At 43.6% G+C, this 24,584-nt stretch overlaps 1 long non-coding RNA gene across 2 annotated transcripts in view; it reads right to left on the reverse strand.

Moving 5' to 3' along the window:
- LOC122679330 overlaps window positions 1–24,584 on the reverse strand; it is an 83,910-nt gene that overhangs the window by 42,159 nt on the left and 17,167 nt on the right. The window contains exon 3 of one of the 2 annotated variants that reach the window (XR_006336366.1): window positions 17,344–17,642. The exons of the other annotated variant lie outside the window; for it this stretch is intronic. This is a non-coding gene — a long non-coding RNA (uncharacterized LOC122679330). Of the gene's footprint in view, window positions 1–17,343; window positions 17,643–24,584 lie in introns of those variants that run through there. 2 annotated transcript variants of the gene reach the window in all.

The following is a 24,584-nucleotide window of genomic DNA, read 5'->3' on the forward strand; positions in this document are numbered from 1 at the left end:
ACAAAAACAATAAAATACCTAGGAACAAACCTACCTAAGAAGACAAAAGAACTGTATACAGAAAACTATGACACTGATGAAAGAAATCAAATATGATATAAACAGATGGAGAGATATTCCATGTTCTTAGGTTGAAAGAATCAATATTGTGAATATGACTATATTACCAAAAGCAACCTACAGATGGAATGCAATCCCTTCAAATCACCAATGGCATTTTTTGCAATTCGTATGGAAACACAAGACCCAAAACAGCCAAAGTAATCTGGAGAAAGAAGAATGGAGCTGAAGGAATCAACCTTCCTGAATTCAGACTATACTATAAAGCTACAGTCATCAAGACAGTATAGTACTGGCACAAAAACAGAAATATAGACCAATGGAACAAGAAAGAAAGCCCAGAGATAAACCCGTACACCTATCAGCACCTTATCTTTGACAAAGGAGGCAAAAATATACAATGAGGCAAAGACAGCCTCTTCAATAAGTGCTGCTAGGAAAACTGGACAGCTACATGTAAAAGAATGAAATTAGAATGCTTCCTAACACCATACACAAAGATAAACTCAAAATGGACTGAAGACCCAAATGTAAGACCAGAAACTATAAAACTCTTAGAGGAAAACATAGGCGGAACACTCGACGGCATAAATCACAGCAAGATCCTCTATGACCCACCTCCTAGAGTAATGGAAATAAAAACAAAAATAAACAAATGGGACCTACTTAAATTCAAAAGCTTTTGCACAGCAAGGGAAACTGTAAGCAAGGTGACAATACAACCCTCAGAATGGGAGAAAACAATAGCAAATTAAACAACTGACAAAGGATTAATTTCCAAAATATATAAGCAGCTTAAGCAACTCAATGCCAGAAAACCAAACAATCCAATCAAAAAGTGAGCAGAAATCTAAACAGACATTTCTCCAAAGAAGACATATAGATGGCTAATAAATACATGAAAAGATGATCAGTATCTCTCATTATTAGAGAAATACAAATCAAAACTACAATGAGATATCACCTGACACCACTCAGAATGGCAATCATCAAAAACTCTATAAACAATAAATGTTAGAGAGGGTATGGAGAAAAAGGAACCCTCTTGCACTGTTGGTGGGAATATAAATTGATACAACTATGGAGGACAACATGGAGATTCCTTTAAAAAAAAAAATAGGAATAAAACTATCATGCTGCTACTGCTACTGCTAAGTCGCTTCAGTCGTGTCCGACTCTGCACGACCTGATAGATGGAAGTCCACCAGGCTCCTCTCTCCCTGGGATTCTCCAGGCAAGAATACTGGAGTGGGTTGCCATTTCCTTCTCCAAAAAATGATATCTAAATATGTATAAAAAAAATAGTCACTCAGTCGTGTCTGACTCTTTGCAACCCCAAGGACTGTAGCCACCAGGCTCATATATCCATGGAATTCTCCAGGCAAGAATACTGGAGTGGATTGCCATTTCCTTCTCCAAAACTACCATATGACCCGACAGTCCTACTACTAGGCATACACCCTGAGATAAACGTAATTGAAAAAGGTACATGTTCCCCAGTGTTCACTGCAGCATTTACAATACCTAGGACATAGCAGCAACTTAGATGTCCATCTGATGGATGAATGGATAAAGAAGCTGTGGCATGTATCTATAATGGAATATTACTCAGCCATAAAAAGGAACACATTTGAGCCAATTCTCATGAGGTGCATGAAGCTAGAGCCTATTATACAAAGTGAAGTAAGTCAGAAAGGGAAAAACAAATATCATGTATTAACGCATATTCTAGAATCTAGAAAGATAGTACTGATGAACCTACTTGCAGGTCAGCAAAGGACACACAGACGTAGAAAACAGACTTGTGAACTTGGAAGGGCAGGGGGTTAAAAGGAGAGGGTGGGACAAATGGAGAGAGTAGCGTGAAGACACACACACTATATAATGTAGATACATGTAAAATAGAGGGCAAGTGGGGATTTGTTGTGTGACTCAGGGAACTCAAACCAGCGCTCAGTGACGACCTAGAGGAGAGGAACGGGGCGGGACGTGGGGGGGAGGCTCAGGAGGGGGAGGACTTACGTATACCTATGGCTAATTCACGTTGATGGATGGCAGAAACCATCACAATATTGTAATTATCCTTCAATTAAAAATAAATTTTAAAAAATAAAAGCCAAAAAAAAAAGCAATGTATGAATTCATTAGGAGAGGAAGAAGCTAGGAGGTAGTTGGGATTTTATTTGAAGAGAACTGTTGGTATCCAAGAGTCCTCCCTACCATAGACGAAGAGAAGGTAGTGCCTCTCCCTAAACCCCACCTTATGCCAAATAATTCTTTAAGAGGAGAACATGAGGAGTTTGTCATTTGTTCCCTAGAGACAGCAGGATTGACACACCTGACTCACTTCTCAAATGTTAAAGGTAAGAGGCTGGCTGGCATGTCCTGCCTGGTGGCAAAGAGGCAAGATGACAATGGGAACAGCTAGCCTTTCCAGAATTTGATGGGGGCAAAGATGTTCATAGGTTTCCCACTGGGCAGCTATAAACCCATAGCAGAGAACAAGGAGTTATCTTTAAATGGATCCCCTAGAAGGCTGAGGTGATCCAACAGAAGAACAATTGCCAGGAGCTGAGGAGAGAGTCACAAATGTCCAGCTGCAGAAGCCACACCCAAATCAAGGGCACTGCAGGGGAGAAACTGTTAGGGCCAGAGTCCCTGAACACCCCTCCCTGCAAGAGTCAGCATCGGCACTGTAGCACCCGAGCCACTCAGGTACCCTAAGGCCATTACAACTGCTCTGTCAAATAAGACCTCCCAAGCCCCTTCTCTTTCCCTCCCACTATCTCCAGGGCAGCAGAGGCAATAGGATGGAAGTAAAAAGAACTAAACACGGAAATAGAGTAGCCAGCCAAGCCCTCCCACTATCCCCATACAAGAGCCCGAGGTGTGCAAAGGGAAAAGCCTGCTTTTAACTGGATTCTGCAGTGACTATGATTGTTCATTTTGCTATCATTAGTAGAGAAAGGGGAGGAAACACAGGCTCAGGTCCCAGAGGGGGCATGGCAGTTGGGTAAGGATATTGGAATACATTCCACACGAGTCTCTGAGTGGAGGTAAAAAGCAAACACCTGAGACCCTACCGGGTGTCTTAGCTTAGCCTCCCATTCTAGGATAGAGAACTTGGGAAGAGGAACATCTAGGATTTGAACAGCATCTTACAAACCACATTCATATACATTATTACCTCCCTTAACTCCCATACCCATTCCTATCTCTAAAACATGGAAACCAAAGTCCAGAGAAATAACTTACCTTGGAATCAAGCATCCTAGCAAGTGAATTTGAACCTAGCCTATCTGACTCCTGGGCCCTGAGTCAGGGTACCATAAGTAAAACTCAGCTTCTAGCTTCTTGGAGAAAACTCTGGAAATCTCAACAGATATAAAGAATCTGATACCTTATTTCTGAGCTAATAATCCATAAATTGGAGAAGAAATGGCAACCCACACCAGTATCCTTGCCTAGAGAGTCCTGTGGATGGAGGAGCCTGGTGGGCTGCCGTCTATGGGGTCGCACAGAGTCAGACATGACTAAAGCGACTTAGCATGCATGCATGCATTAGAGAAGGAAATGGCAACCCACTCCAGTATTCTTCCCTGGAGAATCCCAGGAATGGAGGAGCCTGGTGGGTTGCCATCTATGGGGTCGCACAGAGTCAGCCACAACTGAAGCAACTTAGCAGCAGCTAAGTGCAATCTACTTGCCAAGCCCACAAGTCAAGAAGGCCCTTTTAAGACTCCCCAAAAAATATTGGTTTTCCTGTGCCTTCTTAAATTCCCTAAAATACTCTTCTTAAAACTTGATCATCTTCAACTACTTAAAGGCAATAAGAAGGTTCCTTTTACCTTATCAGGCTCTGGTCTCTAATTCATTTCGTTTCATTTCATCTCTGCTGAGAGCCAACCTGTTCGTCACTGGCTCATTTCATTGCATGGGCACACATGATGCCCTGCATCTTGTGTTTAACTACCACCCACAGCAAGCTGTGTCTGTCCCTCAAAGCCGAAATGGGACAGTCCCAGAGCATGTTCCCATAACAAGGGAATTAGACTAACTAAACTTCATGATATACTATTTTTAATTATTTAGGTCACATTTTCTCAAACAGCTTGGCAGATTTCATTAGATCAGATTATTAGCCAGAATCCCTCTTCTCTTTCAGCAAAAGGAAGGAAGCATGGAAGGGGAGAAAGGAAATGACAAGGAGGAAAGAAAGCAGAATCTGTCCAAAGAAATAACAGAAAAACAAAGAAGGTTAAGAGACAGGAAGAAGATTTAACTTTCATGCACTTTCTAGTCCTTCCATTCACCGCTTCCCAGCCCTCCGCCCTGTCGGGTGGAGGGCTTGTTTCTGTCCTTCGGCTTCAGGGTTCTGAACTCTGGCTCGTTACTTCACTTATGAGCCCAACCCCCTCTCCACAGGGGTGGGAAGGTCTTCTTACCTCTCCTCTAGTTTCAGCTCTGCGGACCTTCCACCCACAGACTCTCCCACTACCCCAGGGGAGGGCAGCGTCCTCCAGGCTTTGGTCCCTTAGAATTTCATCCTGGTATCCCCGCCTGTGTTCACCTAGGAGGTGTTGATTCAGGTGGTGAGTCTGTTCATGACCCAGCACTGACTCCGCACAGTTCACCGTCCCGCTGTCCCACAGAGGCAGGTCCTCAGGGCGTTCCCTCTCCCCAGTTCATCCCAGCTGCTTTCTCTCTTTTTCTCTCGTCTCACTTACTATAAACCTTGCTTCTACTCCTGTCTTCCAACCCCTCCAGAAGGAATGCATGGAGCCACCAAAAGAGGTGAGGAAGACTTCTCCCTTAGAACCTTTGGAGGGAGTACAGTCATGCTGACATCTTGATTTTAGACATCTAGACATCTGGCCTCCAGAACTGTGAGAGGATCAATTTCTGTTGTTTAAGCCTCCAAGTCTGGGAAGTCTTAGGAATTTATTACTATACTTTAACCATCACCTATTGCACACCTTCCTATTGCATACATTAATAGGAGTATGTGAAGGAGACCATCAACGGAGCAGACCCTAAGGGCACAGAGGAGGGAATCAGGTTAAAGAGGAGAGCTGTGAAATGACAGGAGCTTGACTTGACTTGATCCAATGGGCAGCCATAGGTTCTTAATTAAAGCATTTTTTTTTAAAGGGTCAACTAAAAATAATGGGCAGCATGGACAGAGGGGTATAAGAAGAGAGGGCTGGTTTCTGAAAGTCAGGATAGCATTGAAACATTTAGTTTTAAGGATCCAGACATTAGGTGAAGACTGTGTCAGAGTAAGGACCAATGGGAATTAGTATACTAAACAAAAAGAATTTCAACAAGATATCAACTATCAGAACAAAGGTAACACCTCTGCCAAAACTGAGAACAGCAAAAAGAAAAGTAGCTCAAATGGCAGCTTAACCAGTGTCCATCTGAGGCCTAAACTTTGTTGGCACAGAAACAGACTGGCTGGATTTTCAGTGTCAGAGAGAGGAGTCAGGTGTCTATCTCAGTTGTCAAAAAAAAAAATCTCTCTTAGTGAGTTTGTTAGTCATTTTCCATCTGGGCCTTCCATGGCTCACCATTCCTATCACCTTTCACTTGTAGTATTCTCTTTGCAGCTAGCAGTGCCTCTGCCTGGAACACTCATTAACTATGAGATAACCCTAGATGCTTTTGAACTGTGGTGTTGGAGAAGACTCTTGAGAGTCCCTTGGACTGCAAGGAGATCCAGCCAGTCCATCCTAAGATGGACTGGCTGGATCTCAGTCCTGGGTGTTCATTGGAAGGACTGATGCTGAAACTGAAACTCCAATACTTTGTCCACTTCATGCGAAGAGTTGACTCATTGGGAAAGACCCTGATGCTGGGAGGGATTGGGGGCAGGAGGAGAAGGGGACGACAGAGGATGAGATGGCCGGATGGCATCACCGACTTGATGGACATGAGTTTGAGTAAACTCCAAGAGTTGGCGATGGACAGGGAGGCCTGGTGTGCTGCGATTCATGGGGTCGCAAAGAGTCGGACACGACTGAGCAACTGAACTGAACTGAACTAAACCCTAGTTTGATCATGAAAATAATCTCTGATCCATGTGGCTGGTGACTAGACATACGCCACCTTAACAAGAGCCACACTGCAAGTATAAAGAAACTCGAACAGTTAGGATCCGGGGGAAAAAAATGTAATTTACGCCACCTCTCTGCTAAGGAGATTTTCATGAGAACTTATATTCAGGGTCTGGAGAGTAGGGTGGTTGACATGAATGTCATTCAATTGCAAGATATTTTAACCCAGTGAAATGGCTGTAAGAAGAAATGGGCTAGTAGACAGATGAGGAGGGAGGGGGTAAACATAAGCACTACCCATGTACATTTCTCAAACACATTTATTTGAAGCTAAACAATTTTTAACTGCAATTTTGTTCTGAAGAATTGTTTTAATTTTTTAAACTTATTTATTTATTTTGGCTGTGTCTGGGCCCCCTACATTGGGAGTGCAGAGTCTTAGCCACTGGACCACAAGGAAAGTCCTGTTTTAATTTTTTCAACTTTGTGAAAAATGCATGATAGTCCAGTAATGACAAAAATTCATTAAAATAGTAACGGAGTAAAAGTTCTGGGATTGAATCAGACTTCAAATTAAGGTCAATCAAGGAGCTTCTTCAGAAAGAAAAGCTCCCAACCCCATGGTTGGGGTTGTAGGAGGCCCCCTAGCTAACAGCATTTGTAGTAAGAATCAAGATAGAATGAGTTAATTCATTTCAGAAAAGTTTATTGGGTAACTTCTATGTGCTAGGCCCTGTTCGAGGTGCTGGACAGACTGTGGTAAACATAACAGATCAATCTCCCACCTCCTTAGGTGGCTTACCTAAAAGGTATGTTGGAAATGGGAGCAGCATAACTTCCCAATCCAGTCAAAAGATCCAACTGTTGTTAGGTCCTTAAAGGTGAATAGGATATAGTCACACAAAAATATTAATGAAATGTAAAGGATATAAAGGAAACTCTAACTTGTTCAAATTGTATTATAGCAACATGAGCTAATAATTCTTTCAGGGGTAGATCTTTCTTCTTTAAAAAAGAATTCAAGGATCTTTGTGGTGATGGAAGAGTTCTGTTTCTTGATTACGGTGGTATTATAATACACAAACGTACACATGTGACCCTGGAGGTGGGCCTGGCAACCCACCCCTGTATTCTTGCCTGGAGAATCCTATGGATGGAGGAGCCTGGCAGGCTGCAGTCCATGGGGTCGCACAGAGTCTGACATGACTGAAGCGACTTAGCACGCACACATGCACACATGTGATAAAATTGCATAGAGCTATTCACACACACACACACACACACACACACACACACACACACAAATAAGCACATATAAAACTGGCAAAATCTGAAAAAGCTCTAATGGACTGTATCAGTGTCAATTTCCGGGCTTGGTACTGTGCTCTAGTTAGGTAACAGTGCCACCAGGGGAAACTGCACCACTAGAGGGACTGCTCTGCACTATTTTCACAAATTCCTATGAATCTGTAATTATTTCAAAATAAAAAGTTTTTTAAGTATTAATAATCTGAGATTAAAGAATGTTATGGTGACTCTGATCCACCTAGTGGAAGGTGGTCTGATTCTGGCCACTGTCGGAGTTCTAAGCACATCCCTAGAAGGAGGAAGGGCGATCCACACAGCTTCCTAGAGTCCTAGAAATGAAGTCTCCTCTTTGGCAGCTCTTTTAACATTTCCCAGGATGCCCACACCAGAGGTACACATAACAAGCCATGGCAAACGCTGGACTCTGGCTCAGGAAATTCTTCCAAAATGCCTCCCCATAGCGTGCTTAGAGCCTTTTCACACAACACACGTGGTTCTCGGTTCTCTTGGCCTCTCACCTTGGCTCCTTCTCTGCTTATTTCCCAGGGCAGAGCTGGTAACCGTGCCCCAGACTCTTAGCACTGACCTAAGACTTCATGGAACAAGATTTAGGCATCACCTCACAGTTCCTAACACTGATGTGTCTCCAAAAACAACAGCTGGGGCCGTGTAACCTGCAGCCCAGCATGCTTGTGTGTGTTAGTGCTCAGTCGTGTCTGACTCCCATGGATTATAGCCCACTAGACTCCCCTGTCCATGGAACTTTCCAGGCAAGAATACTGGAGTGGCTTGCCATTTCCTTCTTCAAAGGGTCTTCCCAACCCAGGTATTGAACCCAAGTCTCTTGTGTCTCCTGAATTGACAGGTGGGTCCTTTACCAACTGAGCTACCAGGGAAGCCCCAACCTGAAGCCCAGAGGGATCAATAATGCTCCCTAGATCCCTATCATGCAATCCGATTCATTTTTTAAATTTCTTTGTTCTGGCTTTATGCTCATCTAGCAACAGTTGATCACAATTTGGACATTTAAGTGGATTTTCTCCCTTAAGTGGTCACTTCAGTGACCAGAGAAAATAATCAATGTTTATTATCATGGTTACTATATCTCTTGTTATAAATAAGGCAATCTCCATTCTGGTTTCAGCAACAGTTAAGTCTATCCTTCAGTAGAATATAATAGTTATAACTCCAGGATGCTTTTGAACTGTGGTATTGGAGAAGCCTCTTGAGAGTCCCTTGAACTACAAGATCAAGCCAGTCAGTCCTAAAGGAAATCAGTCCTGAATATTCATTGGAAGGACTGATGCTGAAGTTGAAACACCAGTATTTTGACCACCTGATGTGAAGAACTGATTCATTGGAAAAGACCCTGTTGCTGGGAAAGATTGAAGGCAGGAGGAGAATAGGACGACAGAGGATGAGATGGTTGGATGGCGTCACTGACTCGATGGACATGAGTTTGAGCAAGCTCTGGGAGTTGGTGATGGACAGGGAAACCTGGCATGAGGCAGTCCTTGGGGTTGCAAAGAGTTGGACACAACTGAGTGACTGAACTGAACTGAACTGAACTCCAGGACCTGGCTTCTTGAGTTTAAATCCTTTGCCTTCACCAGCTCTGTGACCCTGGACATGACCACTCACTTGCTATGGGACCTCAGGCAAGAACCTCATCTCTCTGAGTCTGTTTCCTCATTTGTAAAGTGGGTGTAATAACAGAACCTACCTCATAATGACTGCCAAAGCATTAAATGGAGTTCAGTTTAGTTCAGTTCAGTCGCTAAGTTGTGTCCGAGTCTTTATGACCCCATGAATCGCAGCATGCCAGGCCTCCCTGTTCATCACTAACTCCCAGAGTTTACTCAAACTCATGCCCATCGAGTTGGTGATGCCATCCAGCCATCTCATCCTCTGTCGTCCTTTTCTCTTCCTGCCCCCAATCCCTCCCAGCATCAGGGTCTTCTCCAATGAGTCAACTCTTCGCATCAGGTGGCCAAAGTATTGGAGTTTCAGCTTCAGCATCAGTCCTTCCAATGAACACCCAGGACTGATCTCCTTTAGGATGGACTGGTTGGATCTCCTTGCAGTCCAAGGGACTCTCAAGAGTCTTCTCCAACACCACAGTTCAAAAGCATCAATTTTCTGGCACTCAGCTTTCTTCACAGTCCAACTCTCACATCCATACATGACCACTGGAAAAACCATAGCCTTGACCAGATGGACCTTTGTTGGCAAAGTAATGTCTCTGCTTTTAAATATGCTATCTAGGTTGGTCATAACTTTCCTTCCAAGGAGTAAGCACCTTTTAATTTCATGGCTGCAGTCACCATCCGCAGTGATTTTGGAGCCCCCAAAAAATAAAGTCTGACATTGTTTCCACTGTCTCCCCATCTATTTCCCATGAGGTGATGGGACCAGATGACATGATCTTGGTTTTCTGAATATTAAGCTTTAAGCCAACTTTTTCACTCTCCTCTTTCACTTTCATCAAGAGGCTTTTTAGTTCCTCTTCACTCTCAGCCATAAGGGTGGTGTCATTTGTATATCTGAGGTTATTGATATTTCTCCCAGCAATCTTGATTCCAGCTTGTGCTTCATCCAGCCCAGCGTTTCTCATGATGTACTCTGCATATAAGTTAAATAAGCAGGGTGACAACATACAGCCTTGATGTACTCCTTCTCCTATTTGGAACCAGTCTGTTGTTCCATGCCCAGTTCTAACTGTTGCTTCCTGGCCTGCATAGATTTCTCAAGAGGCAGGTCAGGTGGTCTGGTATTCCCATCTCCTTCAGAATTTTCCACAGGTTATTGTGATCCACACAGTCGAAGGCTTTGGCATAGTCAATAAAGCAGAAAATGGAGTAATATGTCTAAAGTACTTAGAACTGCAGGCTTCCCTGCTGACTCAGTGGTAAGGAATCTGCCTGCCAATGCGGGAGACACAGGTTTGATCCCTAGTTTGGGAAGATCCCTTGGAGAAGGAAATGGCAACCCTCTCTAGCATTCTTGCCTGGGAAACCTCAAGAACAGAGGAGACTGACGGGCTACAGCCCATGGAGTCACAAAAAGGGTAGGACACACCTTAGCTACTAAACAGGAACCACTTAGAACCATGCCTGCAGACTATAACAGTTCTGTAGTAGTTATTATTACAGCCTGGAAATTAATAAAATAAATGTTGAGGTTTGTAAATTTAGGAGACAGACTCTGTAATTATAAGAAATGAGTTACGCCTAAGGACTGCCACACTAGCAGACCCAAACCGAGAAATAAAACAGCCTCTGAGATGTCTCTCGCTTCCAAGTCCCTACAGAACTGGTCATTGGTCTGTCTGATGATAAAGGACACAGACCAGTGCTAAGTTTTGCCCTGTAAAGTCAAAACTGTTTGGCAAGTGACACAAGACAGAGAAGCAATCTAAGAGTTCAGACACATCTGTTATCCTGCTGAGCCAATTGACACATGAAATAAAAGGCGTTGCAAAGACAGTCCGTGTAATGGTACCTGAAAGTATGCCCAGTAGCAGGGTTTTAAGAGCAAGTACTGCTTGACAAAGAACCACAGCAAATTAAAACTTGTGTTTGCATAGGGTTAGGGCAAATGAGACTGTTGTAGGCTCTATCTATATGATAACAGATTCACTATTCAAGAAAAGTTGGCTGAGGGAACCAATAAATTAATCTCAACAAATTAATTCAATTAACTTGCCAGTTTAGTATAAGATTCAGTTAACTTTGTGTTCAATTCGGTCAAAGTGTTTAAACATTTTTAACTATAATCCCAAGCCTTTATCTTTAGCTCATTGCCCAAAAAATGAAAATGAAAGTTCACCCAGGGAAAGATACTAGAGTTAGACAGTGATTTACCCCATTTCATAAAATTACCAAGACAAGCTAAAACTTAGGTATGGAAAGAGCTTAGAAAGCCAAGCCATAGCGCCTGCCAGTATTACTATAATCAGTGTTCCCCCAAAATGTGGATTTGGCTAAGCTGCATAAACAAAGACATACCTTAAAGACCAGTCACAGCGTAATTAACAAATACCAAAGAAACAGCTAAATCAGAGCAGGTAATCCAGGCAAATAGGAAAGGACAACTGGATGGAGCTGGTTTCTACTGATTCCCTCAAGGCAGCAAGGGAAGTGATACAGCTGTTTTCCTGGAAAGACATAGGCAAGGCTGAAAACCTCTTTTGTTTTCCCTGTGGGGAGTCATCGTGCCCATCAGAAGAGCTCCAAACGCAAAAATCCTATGTCCATACTATGCACAGATCTAGGATCTCAGAAGTTAGCAAAATAAAACCAGAGCTATTTCAAAAAAGAATACAGTTCCAAGGACCAATGTCCATTCACAGAAGTGCTCCTAAGGGACGTGGTTTGGAGAATGGAGCCAGAACATGGAAGTGTCAAATCATAAAAGCCAGTATAGTCTGGGTGCTTAAGTGTGCTAGGCACTCTTCCTAAGCATTCCCATGCATAACTCATCTCATTCTCAGGAGAGCAGTGTTATCAGCTCCATTTTACAGATGAGGATACTGAGGCACGGAAAGAGTATGTAACTTCCTCAAGATGCACAGCAATTAGGAAGCAAAGCTAGAATATGTTATCTAGGCAGTATGGCATCAGCATTTATTTGACTGAATATATGTTCATTTATTTGCCTGAATATATATATATATATATATATATATATATATTATATATATTTGCTTGAATTATATTCAAGGCCAAAGAATCCCCTTAAATAATGCACTATGGGGTCAAACGAGAGACAAAGGACTCTATCAAGTCCCCTTTGGCTTAGAAGTACTTCCAACAGTGGGTGTCCACACACATAAAGCCAGTGTCTGCAAAGAGGTAGACTTTTGGAGCTGTGGAGCAAACCCAACGACATCTTTAAAGAACTAGAAAACGGAGGTCAGTGAAGAAATCGGTACTGTGAAAAAATACTCAGCACGCATCGCTCGCTTTCATGAACCTTGGCAGCCCCTCTACAGGCTGACCACATCCACAGCATTCCATGCCTGTGGGGCAGGGCAGACACTCTAAAGCAGCTTCCTGGCAGCTTATCTTTGCAACAAAGTTCAGACTTAACAAATTGACAGTAATGAAGTGCAACTCCCCACCCACAGCCCTGCCAGGCCCTGTGAACTGTTTGCAGGTCCTAGAACCTGTCTGGACCAACTTCAAGGCCAGCTGGGCAAGGCCCTTCCCCCCGCTTCTGAGAGACTTGGGGGAAAGCAGAGGGTGGCAACGCCTGTTGCTGCACAGAAAAGATCTCATCTCAGAGAAGAGCTGTATCCACCTGAAAGGTAAAAATACTAATAACCAGAAACCTCTATTAAAGAGTTAGAACACCGGAAGGGGAAATTCCCATACCCTGTAACGACAGCAGAGCCCATCGGAGAAGAAGACTTCTCTCCAGCGAGGACTCAACCAATGAAAAGCCACGAACTCTTCATTTCCTCCAGCCCTCCCAACTTCCTTTTCCCCTCTATAAAAGTGCTTCCCCTCATAAAAGTGTTCTCCCTCCCTCGCTATGCAGGGACCTGCTTGTGGTTCACCATGTTTGCAGACTCTGACTCGCAATTTTTTGCCGATCCTGAATAAACCCATCTTTGCTGAAGAAATTAATCTCAGGTATACAAAGATAAAAGCAACTGGTATCAGTGAAAAGTGAAATAATTAGTCTGAAAGCAGAGGACCAAGAACTAAGTATGTCTCTCATGGAACAGTCAAACCTGGGCACAGACCAGAAAAAGAACCAGAATGGGTTAAGTGGAGTTATTTACAGAAAGAAAAAAAAAAAAACTATTTTAAAAAATCAAAGGCCCTGTGCTCACCTGCAGTTAAAAACAGCTGAAATCTGAGAGTATGTTTGCAGAGGGAATGGACTGGAAAACCAGAGAAGTGTCTTCTGCTTGCTCAGAGTTCTTACTGGACCCCACTAAGGAAGATGGAGGGCTTCCCAAGTGGCACTAGCAATAAAGAACCTGCCTGCCAATGCAGGAGATGTAAGAGACACGGGTTCAACCCTGGAGTCGGAAAGATACCCTGAAGGAAATGACAACCCACTCCAGTATTCTTGCCTGGAGAACCCCATGGACAGAGGAGCCTGGCGGGCTACAGTCCATGGGGTCGCAAAGAGTTGTACACGACTGAAGTGACTTAGCACACACACAAGGAAGATGGAGAGCTTCTTTGTGCCTTTATCCCAGGCAGCCTGGTGTCCTGAGCAGAGAAGGGCTATATCACCCAAGCCATGGGGGGCTTTCAAGAGAAGTGGACAGTAAAGGCAGAGCAGCCATTTCTCACTGGGTTAAACTCCCATAAAACCTTTGAAATGATGCAACACACGGGACACACCAAGAAAGGCCCCACTGGGCTGGGATTGGAGAGTATTTTCTCCTTTTACTTGTAATGATTCAAACACTGAGGGATTCCAGACAAAAATGAGGAAGCGGTGGGGGGAGGAAGGATCCTGATGGAGCTCGTGTCTGCAACATATGGAATAAGTTATTGAAGAAAGTGGCTCTAACAGAATTTTTAAAAGTTGAGGAGGGGCGGCTATGCTTCTTTTGGAGACAGAGAAGATTGAGGGTGTGGTGAAAAAATAGCAAAACGGGATTAAGATAAACCAAAAACAGAGGAGAAATATTGGGCCAGACGAACTTTCACCTTCCCTAAAATGATTTATGTACTTATGAATAGCTAGACTGGACTTGATTTCTGGGGGTGAAAGTTGCTGGTGAACCTGCACGAATCCAGCATTTCTGTAGGGACTCTGGGCAGAGGTACAGTTCTACAGGCTGAGCTAACGTCAAACAGTTGTGGCAAACAGGGTTAGTGTATAAGTGGACACACCACGACTAAGTCTTGACTTGAGCACCTCACTCTGAGGAAAAGAAAATATGGAAGGGACGGAGGGAGAGGGAGAAAGAGAAGAGAATCTGCTTGTACAGAAATCAGATTGTACAGGTCATCAGATGTAACCAGGGGATTTCATAACTGCTTGGACCAGAGAAGGCTGGGCAGAATAAACTGTTAGCACACAGCTGAGCTAAACGTCAGAGAGTCTAAGTAACGATAGGAGCCAGGATCCCAGGGAGATGAGATGTAAAGCAGAAAAATCTTACTGGGAGTTGGGGAGTGGATAGGGAGATTGGGAGAAGGAAGACTTGCCAAGTCAAGGCCCAAGGAGTCAGTTGAAGGCTGACCCTCAAGCTTTACTAAGGGTTGAGGTCCACGGAGGGCTTCCCAAGTGGCGCTAGTGGTAAAGAAACCAGCTGCCAATGCAGGAGACATAAGAGATGTGAGTTCAATTTCTAGGTCAGGAAGATGCTCTGGAGGAGGGCACGGCAACCCACTCCAGTATTCTTGCCTGGAGAATCCCATGGACAGAGGAGACCGGCGGGCTATAGTCCATAGGGTCACACAGAATCAAACACAACTGAAGCGATTTAGCGCAGCACAAGATATAGACTACAGCAGATTATACTAGACAAGGGCATCACCTTCTGTACTAGGATAAATATTACTCAGTGAAACTTTTTTAGTATTATTTATTATTTTATTTACTTATTCTGCCTGCGCCAGGTTGTAGTTACAGAACGGGGCGGATCTCTGATCTTTGTTGTGTGCATACGTTACCTCTAGTTGCAGCATTCGAACTTGCAGTTGCAGCATGTGGGATCTAGTTCCCCAACTAGGGATCAAACCCCGGGCCCCCTGCATTGGGAGCCCAGCAGATTAGCCACTGGACCACCAGGGAAGTCCCTATTCAATGAAACTTTTAATTCGCAGTGTGTGTGTATTTGTGTGTGTACACTGAATTGTTTTATAAAATCCACCTCTTACCATGTATGTTTACCAAAAAAGTTTGAAACCACTGATAAGCAGAAGCACCAGGAGAAATAGAGGACAAGGGAGAAAAGAAATGTAAAATTCATGAAAATTGGAGTTCTTAGCAAATTCCCTGACAGTTCTAATGCCTTCCTTGAAGAAGAGAAGCCCAAAGAAACAAAATAAGGTGCCCAAGGTTCTAGGGTTCAGGACAGTGCAGAAATGGTATCTTCATTACTGTAAGGTCAAAATGCCTGACATTAAGCTTTTGATTGCTGAGGCATCCATTTCAAAGACATCCATCTGTAATAAATACATTACCTATTGTCTGACACAGCTACTAGCAAAATATCAGGTACGTTAGACTGACCTCACCTATGCAGGTCCCTCTTTCAGAAAGCCCTGGGTCACCTAGATAACTGATGGCTTGAGTGACTTCACTTCTCCCTTCTTGTGCCCCAATTCCCCCTGTTACCCTTTAAAGTGGTCAATAGTGAGCCTACAAACCCTAGACTTCCCACCTTTGGGCCCTAATGAAGGCAGAGCCCCAGGTCCCCTCTTTCTTCCTCTCTTCCCCTCCTCTGGGCTGTGCAGCCTTCAGATGTGCCGTGGACCCTCCAGGACTCATAAGTAGTAAATCTTGTTCAGCAAAGTTCCCTGGTGTCTTGGCTGAAGTGCAGCCTGCAAGGACAGTAAGAACCTCAAGGGTTGCTCCAGCCACAGCACTGGCCTGGGGTGGGGGAACGTCTGGGGTGGGGGCAAGGAGAGTTCCCTACAAGTAATGCTGGCCAGGCCTGCCAAGTGCCTCGGGCATTCCAGCAGAGAGCATCACCATCAATAAGCTGGGACCCCACAACAAGGCCAGTGAGTACTGCTTTCTAAATTGTGAAGGAAAGAGGATGAGCAAAGAAGGGAGGAAGGGCAGAGGAGAGGGAGGTGCTGCAGACAAACTTCTGCTTTGAGTATTGTCTTGGGTTGGTTTCACTGCTAAAGTGTACAACAGTTCAACAACTAGAAGTGTCGATTCTGCCACAGCTGAACTGTGAGATCTTGGGTGTCCTCCAACTTCCATAACCCTATTTTTCCCTCTGTAAGTAAAGTCGCTCAGTCATGTCCAATTCTTTGCGACCCCATGGACTGTAGCCCACCACGCTCCTCTGTCCATGGGAGTTTCCAGGCAAGAATACTGGAGTGGGTTGCCATTTCCTTCTCCAAGGAATCTTTCTGACCCAGGGATGGAACCCGGGTCTCCCACATTACAGGCAGTCGCTTTACCATCTGAGCCACCAGGGAAGCCCTTTCCTCTGTAAATTAGCCCCAGATACTGGCAGTAAACCCTGTTGAGTGCTACCAGTGTCCATTCCCCTCTGCTTATTTCCTAAGAGCGACTAGACTTTGTTTGTTCACCCACCCCTTCCATGTGACCCAGGGGAAACAGACTCCCTGGCCAGCTCCAGGGAGGAACGCTGACTGGCTTATGCCAATCACAGTAAACCCACCCTTCCTCGCCAGTCGGGCTTCTCTGGTGGCTCAGATGGTCAAGAATCCACCTGCAATGCCAGAGACCGGGGTTCAATCCCTGGTTGGGAAGATACCCTGGAGAAGGAAATAGCCACCCACTACAGTATTCTTGCCTGGAGAATCCCATGAACAGAGGGGCCTGGAGGGCTACAGTCCATGGGGTCACAAGAGTCAGACACGATTCCTTGCCAATAACTGGTCCAGGAACCCAAAGCAGTCATTGGAGGTCACCACCCCACCTTATTGACCCCCCTACCACGGGATACCATGTTATCTAATCTGACTATTCAGTATTAGAGAAGGATTTCTCTTCCATGTTGGGTGAGAGATTTTTCTTCTTTTGAGCTAGAATAATGAGACAGGTAGCCCCAGCTGCTACTGAGGTAGTTCTTAACTACCATAAGGGAAAGTGGTCTTGGCTTGAGCTGATGATGCCCTGGCTAACAGCATGAAAGAGAGAGAGGAGTACTGTTGCAGAAAGGGGGACCCCTTTCAGGGCCCAAAAGGAGGCTCTGGTCTAACACTTAGAAATGAATTGTCTGAGGAGACAAACATGCTGACAAAGTAAAAGACTTTATTGGGAAGGAGTGTCCAGGCAGAGAGCTAGAGGGTAAGGAAACCCATGTGGCTCAAAGTCTCAGGTTTTATGGTGATGGGATTAGTTTCCAGGTTGTCTTTGGTCAATCATTCTGACTCAGGGTCCTTCCTGGTCGTGCATGCATTGCTCAGGCAAGATGGATGCCAACGAGAAGGATGCTGGGAGGTAGAAGAACACGTGGCATCTCCTTTTGACCTTTCCCACACTCTTCCAGTTGGTGGTGGCTTATTAGTTCCCTGTTCCTTACCAGGACCTCCTGTCCTAAAAAAAAACTCATGCAAATGGTTACTCTGGTGCCTGGCCAGGGTGGGCAGTTTCAGTCAGTGTGCTTCCCCTAACAGTACCTAAGTCCTCATCAACCTACTGGATTAACAACCCAAAACCATGATACCCTTGGTTTGGACTTAAGCCAATCGTAACTTTTCTTATTGTTTGATGCAGTTTGAGTCAGGTTTTCAGTTGCTTGCTACTGACTAAATCACAGTGCAACAATGCTAAAGATCAATCTATGTAAAAAGACTTTATAAATTGCAGAAAATTTATACAAACGACAGCTTTTCCAAAATTATAAAGTTTCAACAGGTGGGTTTTTAGGAAAAATCCATAACATTCTTTCTTTAGGGACACATTTGCCCTCTCTTGACCTATGAACAGAGATTGTATTCTGTACAACACCTATTGCATTATCAACACTTAATAAATGCAAAATAATGTTGTGTTAACTACAAATTGCCACCAGATGTTCTTAAGACTTTGGAACCTTCAAGTGAAACTGATTGCACAAAATAGTAGTTTAATTATTACATCATCCATCTCAGTAACGGCGAGCGTCTGTCTGTCTCAGGACTGAAAGCTCAAGTTAGACCACTGCTGCAGTGCTGAAGATCAAATGCTCGATATGTGGTCCCTAAAGGCAGATTTTGGGGAAAGCCAACAATCAGCTTCTCTATACATCATCATCTTGAATTATTTTGTTCAAAGACAAAGCTCAGCATCCAAAATAAGATGTCAAACAAGAAGAAGTCAAAACAAGAAGCTTCTGGTTGAAATGAAGTTGAGGAAGACAAGTACTCCCAGCAGTGCAGACAAGCAACCAGAAGCATTATCCACAAGTGGTTAATAAATTATAAGAGAGGACGGCAAGTCTGTTTAGAACAGCTAGAAGGAATTGTCTCCTCTGCTGAAGGGCACCAGGAAAGGACTCCTGCATTCCCAGAAAATGTTCCTCCCATGCAGTGAATCTCAACCCTAGCTGTAGATTGGAATCACCTGAGTAGGGTTTTTTGTTTGTTTGTTTTGTTCTGTTTCTTCCAGCTGTCCCAGAACTCCACTGCAAGCAATTAAATCAAAATTCCTGGGGAAGGACTTAGAGATCCTGAACCAACATCATTAACATCACTTAGGAATTTTTAGAAATGCAAATTCTCAAGCCCCCATTCAAGGACTACTGAAGTTTGAGAAATATAAGCTTAGATGACAAAGAAGCTTATTTTCCCTCACAGAACAGTTACAAGGCTAAAAGTCCAGGATAGCAGGGAAGACAACTCCACACAGTCAGTTGGGATCCGGGTTCCTTCCTTTCTGTTGCTCTGTGACCCCCTAGGACATTGTTAACATCTACCTGGTCAAAGCTGGACCACTCCAGGTTGCAACCTGCAGCAGCGAAAGAGAGAACTGGAAGAAAACCTATTATCCTGAGGCCTACGGCCAGAAGTCCTACACAGCGTCTCCTTTCTGAATTTAGCCACAGAACCACATCTAATTCAAAGGATGTTGGGATATCTAGTTTTGTCTAGTCTAAGAAGAAGGAAAGGACAAAGATCAGTTTCTGTGCCAGACACACTGTAGTTCAGTTCAGTGGCTCAGTCGGGTCTGATTCTTTGTGACCCCATGGACTGCAGCATGCCAGGCTTCCCTGTCCATCACCAACTCCCAGAGCTTGCTCAAAACTCATGTCCATCAAGTCGGTGACGCCATCCAACCATCTCATCCTCTGTCGTCCTATTCTCCTCCTGCCTTCAATCTTTCCCAGCAACAGGGTCTTTTCCAATAAGTCAGCTCTTCACATCAAGTGGCCAAAGTATTGGAGCTTCAGCTTCGGCATCAGTCCTTCCAGTGAATATTCAGGATTGATTTTCTTTAGGATTGACTGGTTTGATCTCCTTGCTGTCCAAGGGACTCTCAAGACTCTTCCCCAACATCACAGTTCAAAAGCATTGATTCTTCAGTGCTTAGCCTTCTTTAAGGTCCAACTCTCATATGCAACCATGACTACTGGAAAAACCACAGCTTTGACTAGACGGACCTTTGTCGGCAAAGTAATGTCTTTGCTTTTAATGTGCTGTCTAGGTTGGTCATAACTTTTCTTCCAAGGAGCAAGTGTCTTTTAATTTCATGGCTGCAGTCACCATTTGCAGTGACTTTGGAGCCCAAAAAAATAAAGTATCTCACTGTTTCCATTGTTTCCCCATCTATTTGCCATGAAGTGATGGGACCGGATACCAGGATCTTAGTTTTTTGAATGTTGAGTTTTAAGCCAGCTTTTTAACTCTTCTCTTTCACTTTCTTTCACTTTCATCAGGAGGATCTTTAGTTCCGCTTTACTTTCTGACATAAGGGTGGTGTCATCTGCTTATCTGAGGTTATTGATATTTCTCCCGGCAAAGAAGGGAAGAACAAAGATCAGTCTCTGTGCCAGACACACTGTAAGTGCCCAATGGATGATGGCCATTATTAGAGCTATTATTATTAACAAGGATGTATGCTCCACAAGCTTAGAATACAAACACTGTTTCATCTATTCTATCCTTCTGGTAAATTCCTTGAGACCCAAAGACCTTACCAGCAGGAAACCTGGAATTCCTTCCAGGAGGCCTTTTCCATTCTTTCATCCCTAGGGCCTTTCTCAGTTCTAAAGAGAACTGAGAATGCCAGGTGAGAGAAATAACTAGAAAGTTCGACTAGCTCACCAGTACCACTGCTTTGGAAGCTACCTCATGGTGATACCAGACCTGGTCACACCTATTCCAGTGGCTGATTATCCCTGCCATGCAGATGTGTTTTTTTCAAACAGGCCACAGTCAAGCCTCCACTCCACTCATCATTTTAAGTCAAATGCATCTTCCCAGTCATCATCTCTAAGAATAAAACAATGCCTGCCTCACCCAAGTGCTGTAGAACACCCTTTCTCATAGTCCCAGGGCCCCACGAACCCCTGACCCTGAATCCAAGCTAGACATGCCCATGATGAATTCCACTCTAGGATCCTTGGTGTTCTTTCTTTCCAACAAATATCAGCCCAGTACATCAATGTCTAATGACATTAACCCTTAAAAGAGAAGAACCAGGGACTTTATTGCATTCCTTCCAGTGGATTCCTTGGCTACTTGGAAAAACTAACAACTCCTACTCAAAACTACCTCTGTATACCAAGGACTATGGTGAGGGGGCTACCTTTTTCAGATCATAAACAAAAATCTCTTAAAAATATTATCCCAAGGATAGCACATATCTACTGGCCTTACATTTTTATAACTAAGCAAAGCACTCAAGTGATTTTTCCTACTACCATAAGAAATCTGCTCCAAGGCTGCTGCTGGATATTAAAGAGGCTGCCACCATTTTAAACATCTCATTTCAGCAGTTTTCAATAATATCTAACATCCCTTCAAGGCAAGTATCATTATCACTATCTTGGTCTATAATTTTAGCAGTAGAGAGTTTAAGAAACCCCTAATTTCAATGACCACAGAGCCAGTGTTCAAAACCCCGTCTTTCTGACTAATAATAATAACTAACCTTTATTAAGCACTTTTTATTCACTGTGTACTGTGAATAATTAATAAACAGAAACCTCAATTAAACAGAGCTGAAAGACCAGACACGACTGCTCCCACACCCAGCAACCAGAGCAGAACCCGACAGGAGCAAGAACAACACATCTGCTTTCCTGGCAAGACAATGAAAAGCCGTGGACTCTTCACTTTCTGCAGCCCTCCCAACTTCCTTCTCCCTCCATGAAGTGTTCTCCTAGCTTTGCCGTGAAGGGACCTGCATGTTGCTCACCATCAATGTAGTCCCCAGATTGCAATTCTTTGCTGATCCTGAATAAAACCCCTTTCTGGAGAAATATCTAGCAGTCTATTTCAAATCAATATTTTAGTGACCCATATGGGAACCAGAGAAGACCCCTGATAGCTCTGGGTCTAGTGAGCAAACAGGTGTAATACTCAAAACTGAATCCATTGTCACTATTTTTCTCACCAACCTTGCAATTTAAAATATGCCTTGATCCTCAGTGCAAACGCATTCCCTTTTTCCATTTGACGATTTCCAGGTTTTACTTGGGGTCTATTTTAAAGTTTCATCTTTCTGGTTAAGGCCCTGTTTTGCATACAAGTACTCATTTAGTGCTTTGGTCTGATCTTGAGGTCAAACTATTGATTGAGTTATTTCAAATCTTAAAAGATGATGCCGTGAAAGTGCTGCACTCAATATGTCAGCAAATTTGGAAAACTCAGCAGTGGCCACAGGACTGGAAAATGTCAGTTTTCATTCCAATCCCAAAGAAAGGCACTGCCAAAGAATGCTCAAACTACCGCACAAATGTACTCATCACACACGCTAGTAAAGTAATGCTCAAAATTCTCCAAGCCAGGCTTCAGCAATACGTGAACCGTGAACTTCCAGATGTTCAAGCCAGTTTTAGAAAAGGCAGAAGAACCAGAGATCAAATTGCCAACATCCACTGGATCATCAAAAAGCAAAAAATTTTCAGAAAAACATCTATTTATGCTTTATTGACTATGCCAAAGCCTTTGACTGTGTGGATCACAATAAACTGTGGAAAATTCTGAAGGAGATGGGAATACCAGACCACCTGACCTGCCTCTTGAGAAACCTGTATGCAGGTCAGGAAGCAACAGTTAGAACTGGACATGGAACAACAGACTGGTTCCAAATAGGAAAAGGAGTATGTCAAGGCTGTATATTGTCACCCTGCTTATTACATCATGAGAAACGCTGGGCTGGAGGAAGCACAAGCTGGAATCAAGGTTGCCGGGAGAAATATCAATAACCTCAGATATGCAGATGACATCACCCTTATGGCCGAAAGCGAAGAAGAACTAAAGAGCTTCTTGATGAAAGTGAAAGAGGAGAGTGAAAAAGTTGGCTTAAAACTCAACATTCAGAAAACTAAGATCATGGCATAAGCAGGGTGACAATATACAGTCCCATCACTTCATGGCAAATAAATGGGGAAACAGTGGAAACAGTGGCTGACTTTATTTTGGGGGCCTCTAAAATCACTGCAGATGGTGATTGTAGCCATGAAATTAAAGACGCTTACTCCTTAGAAGGAAAGTTATGACCAACCTAGACAGCATATTAAAAAGCAGAGACATTACTTTGTCCACAAAGGTCCATCTAGTCAAGGCTATAGTTTTACCAGTAGTCATGTATGGATGTCAGAGTTGGACTATAAAGAAAGCTGAGCACCGAAGAATTGATGCTTTTGAACTGTGGTGTTGGAGAAAACTCTTGAGAGTCCCTTGGACTGCAAGGAGATCCAACCAGTCCATCCTAAAGTGGATCAGTCCTGGGTGTTCATTGGAAGGACTGATGTTGAAGCTGAAGCTCCAATACTTTGGCCACCTGATGTGAAGAGCTGACTCATTTGAAAAGACCCTGATGCCAGGAAAAATTGAGGGCAGGAGGAGAAGGGGATGACAGAGGATGAGATGGTTGGATGGCATCGCCAACTCAATGAACATGGGTTTGGGGAGACTCCAGCACTTGGTGATGGACAGGGAAGCCTGGAGTGCTGCGGTTCATGGGGTTGCAAAGAGTCGGACATGACTGAGCAACTGAACTGAACTGAACTGAACTTGGGAGAAAGCTGCTTCAGATGAAACTGTGGCCATTCAGCCTTCGGCCTATTCTTCAGGAAGGAGCTATCTTCTGGAAACTGGCTGGAAAAGCCTCTGATCTGGCTACTTCTCCAGGACCAAGCTGTTTCTTTTGAATTGGCTGGTATTCAGACTTGCAAGCTGTTTGAGTTGACCTGTAAGCTATTTGAACCATTTGAAAACTGTCCTTTTACATCAGAGAAAAACCTCTGAGAAATGGGATCCCAGTTACCTAAATATTTTGAGAGTGCCCCCATACACAATAAATGCAGCCAATTTTATGTCCTTTCCTCCTGCACATTTCTAACTAAAAGGGCCAATCTGACCAAAGGCAATCTAGAGTATCAAAGGCCATCATGGGGAGCTTTTTGAAATCCTCAAATTTAATTTCCTTAAAACCAAATTGGACTACAATAGCTCAAAATTTTCTGGAACTGAGTGGAATGCTTATTTCAGTTGGTATTTTGAGGTTTCCCAACATAATCAGGAATCTAAAAATTGCCTCTCTGCAAAATGAAATTTTAAGATTAACTGAGGCAAACAATTGATTTAAGAGAAATAAAATGGTTCCTGATGGCTCAGGCTCTGCTTCCAGAGCCACCTTGTCTGTCATCCTTCTGCTCTTCACATCCAGACTCTGCCACCAGTACCATCTTCCTTCTTCCCATATACACTGCCAACACCTTCTTTTCTACTTCAATTCTGCCGTATTAGTTCTCTCACCAAACCCCCTTTCTCTGAAATTCTCCCCACTCCCTTTTCTGCTGAACCTATCGGAAACTCTCCCCTTAAAATTAAGCCTCCTGGGAGTCAAGAGGCTAAGCCTTTAATTTCTTATACTCCCTGGACTAAAGCTGAACTGCAAACCATAGTCAAAGACTTTCCCAAAGTAACCAAAGATCTTCACAGATTTGCTGAGAAATGCAGCAGAGTCATTCAAACTTAGCATCCTGGTTTCTCTGACTTTTATCACCCAATTCATATGCTCATTGGTAAAGGCCAGACTCAACATTGGATGGAAGCTACTAATTGGGGAAATCCTAAAAGGTCTCTAGAATTACAACTGGGAGACCAGCCTGTTTATCATATGGTCAGGCGTACACAATTGCTAAGCGACTTCACTGAGCAATTCCTAGGGCTTTTTTAAAACCTATTGATCGGATAAGATTCAGGCTTTCACACAGAAATCTGATGAACCTGTTCATAATTACTACACTTGACTTCAGCTTATTTTTAAGGAAAACTCTGGTCTTCCCTTCAGCTGGTGAGTCCACATGGCTAGTTTTTGCTCTAT

The sequence above is a fragment of the Cervus elaphus genome, chromosome 21 (genome assembly GCF_910594005.1).
Source record: "Cervus elaphus chromosome 21, mCerEla1.1, whole genome shotgun sequence".
Lineage (NCBI taxonomy): Eukaryota > Metazoa > Chordata > Mammalia > Artiodactyla > Cervidae > Cervus > Cervus elaphus.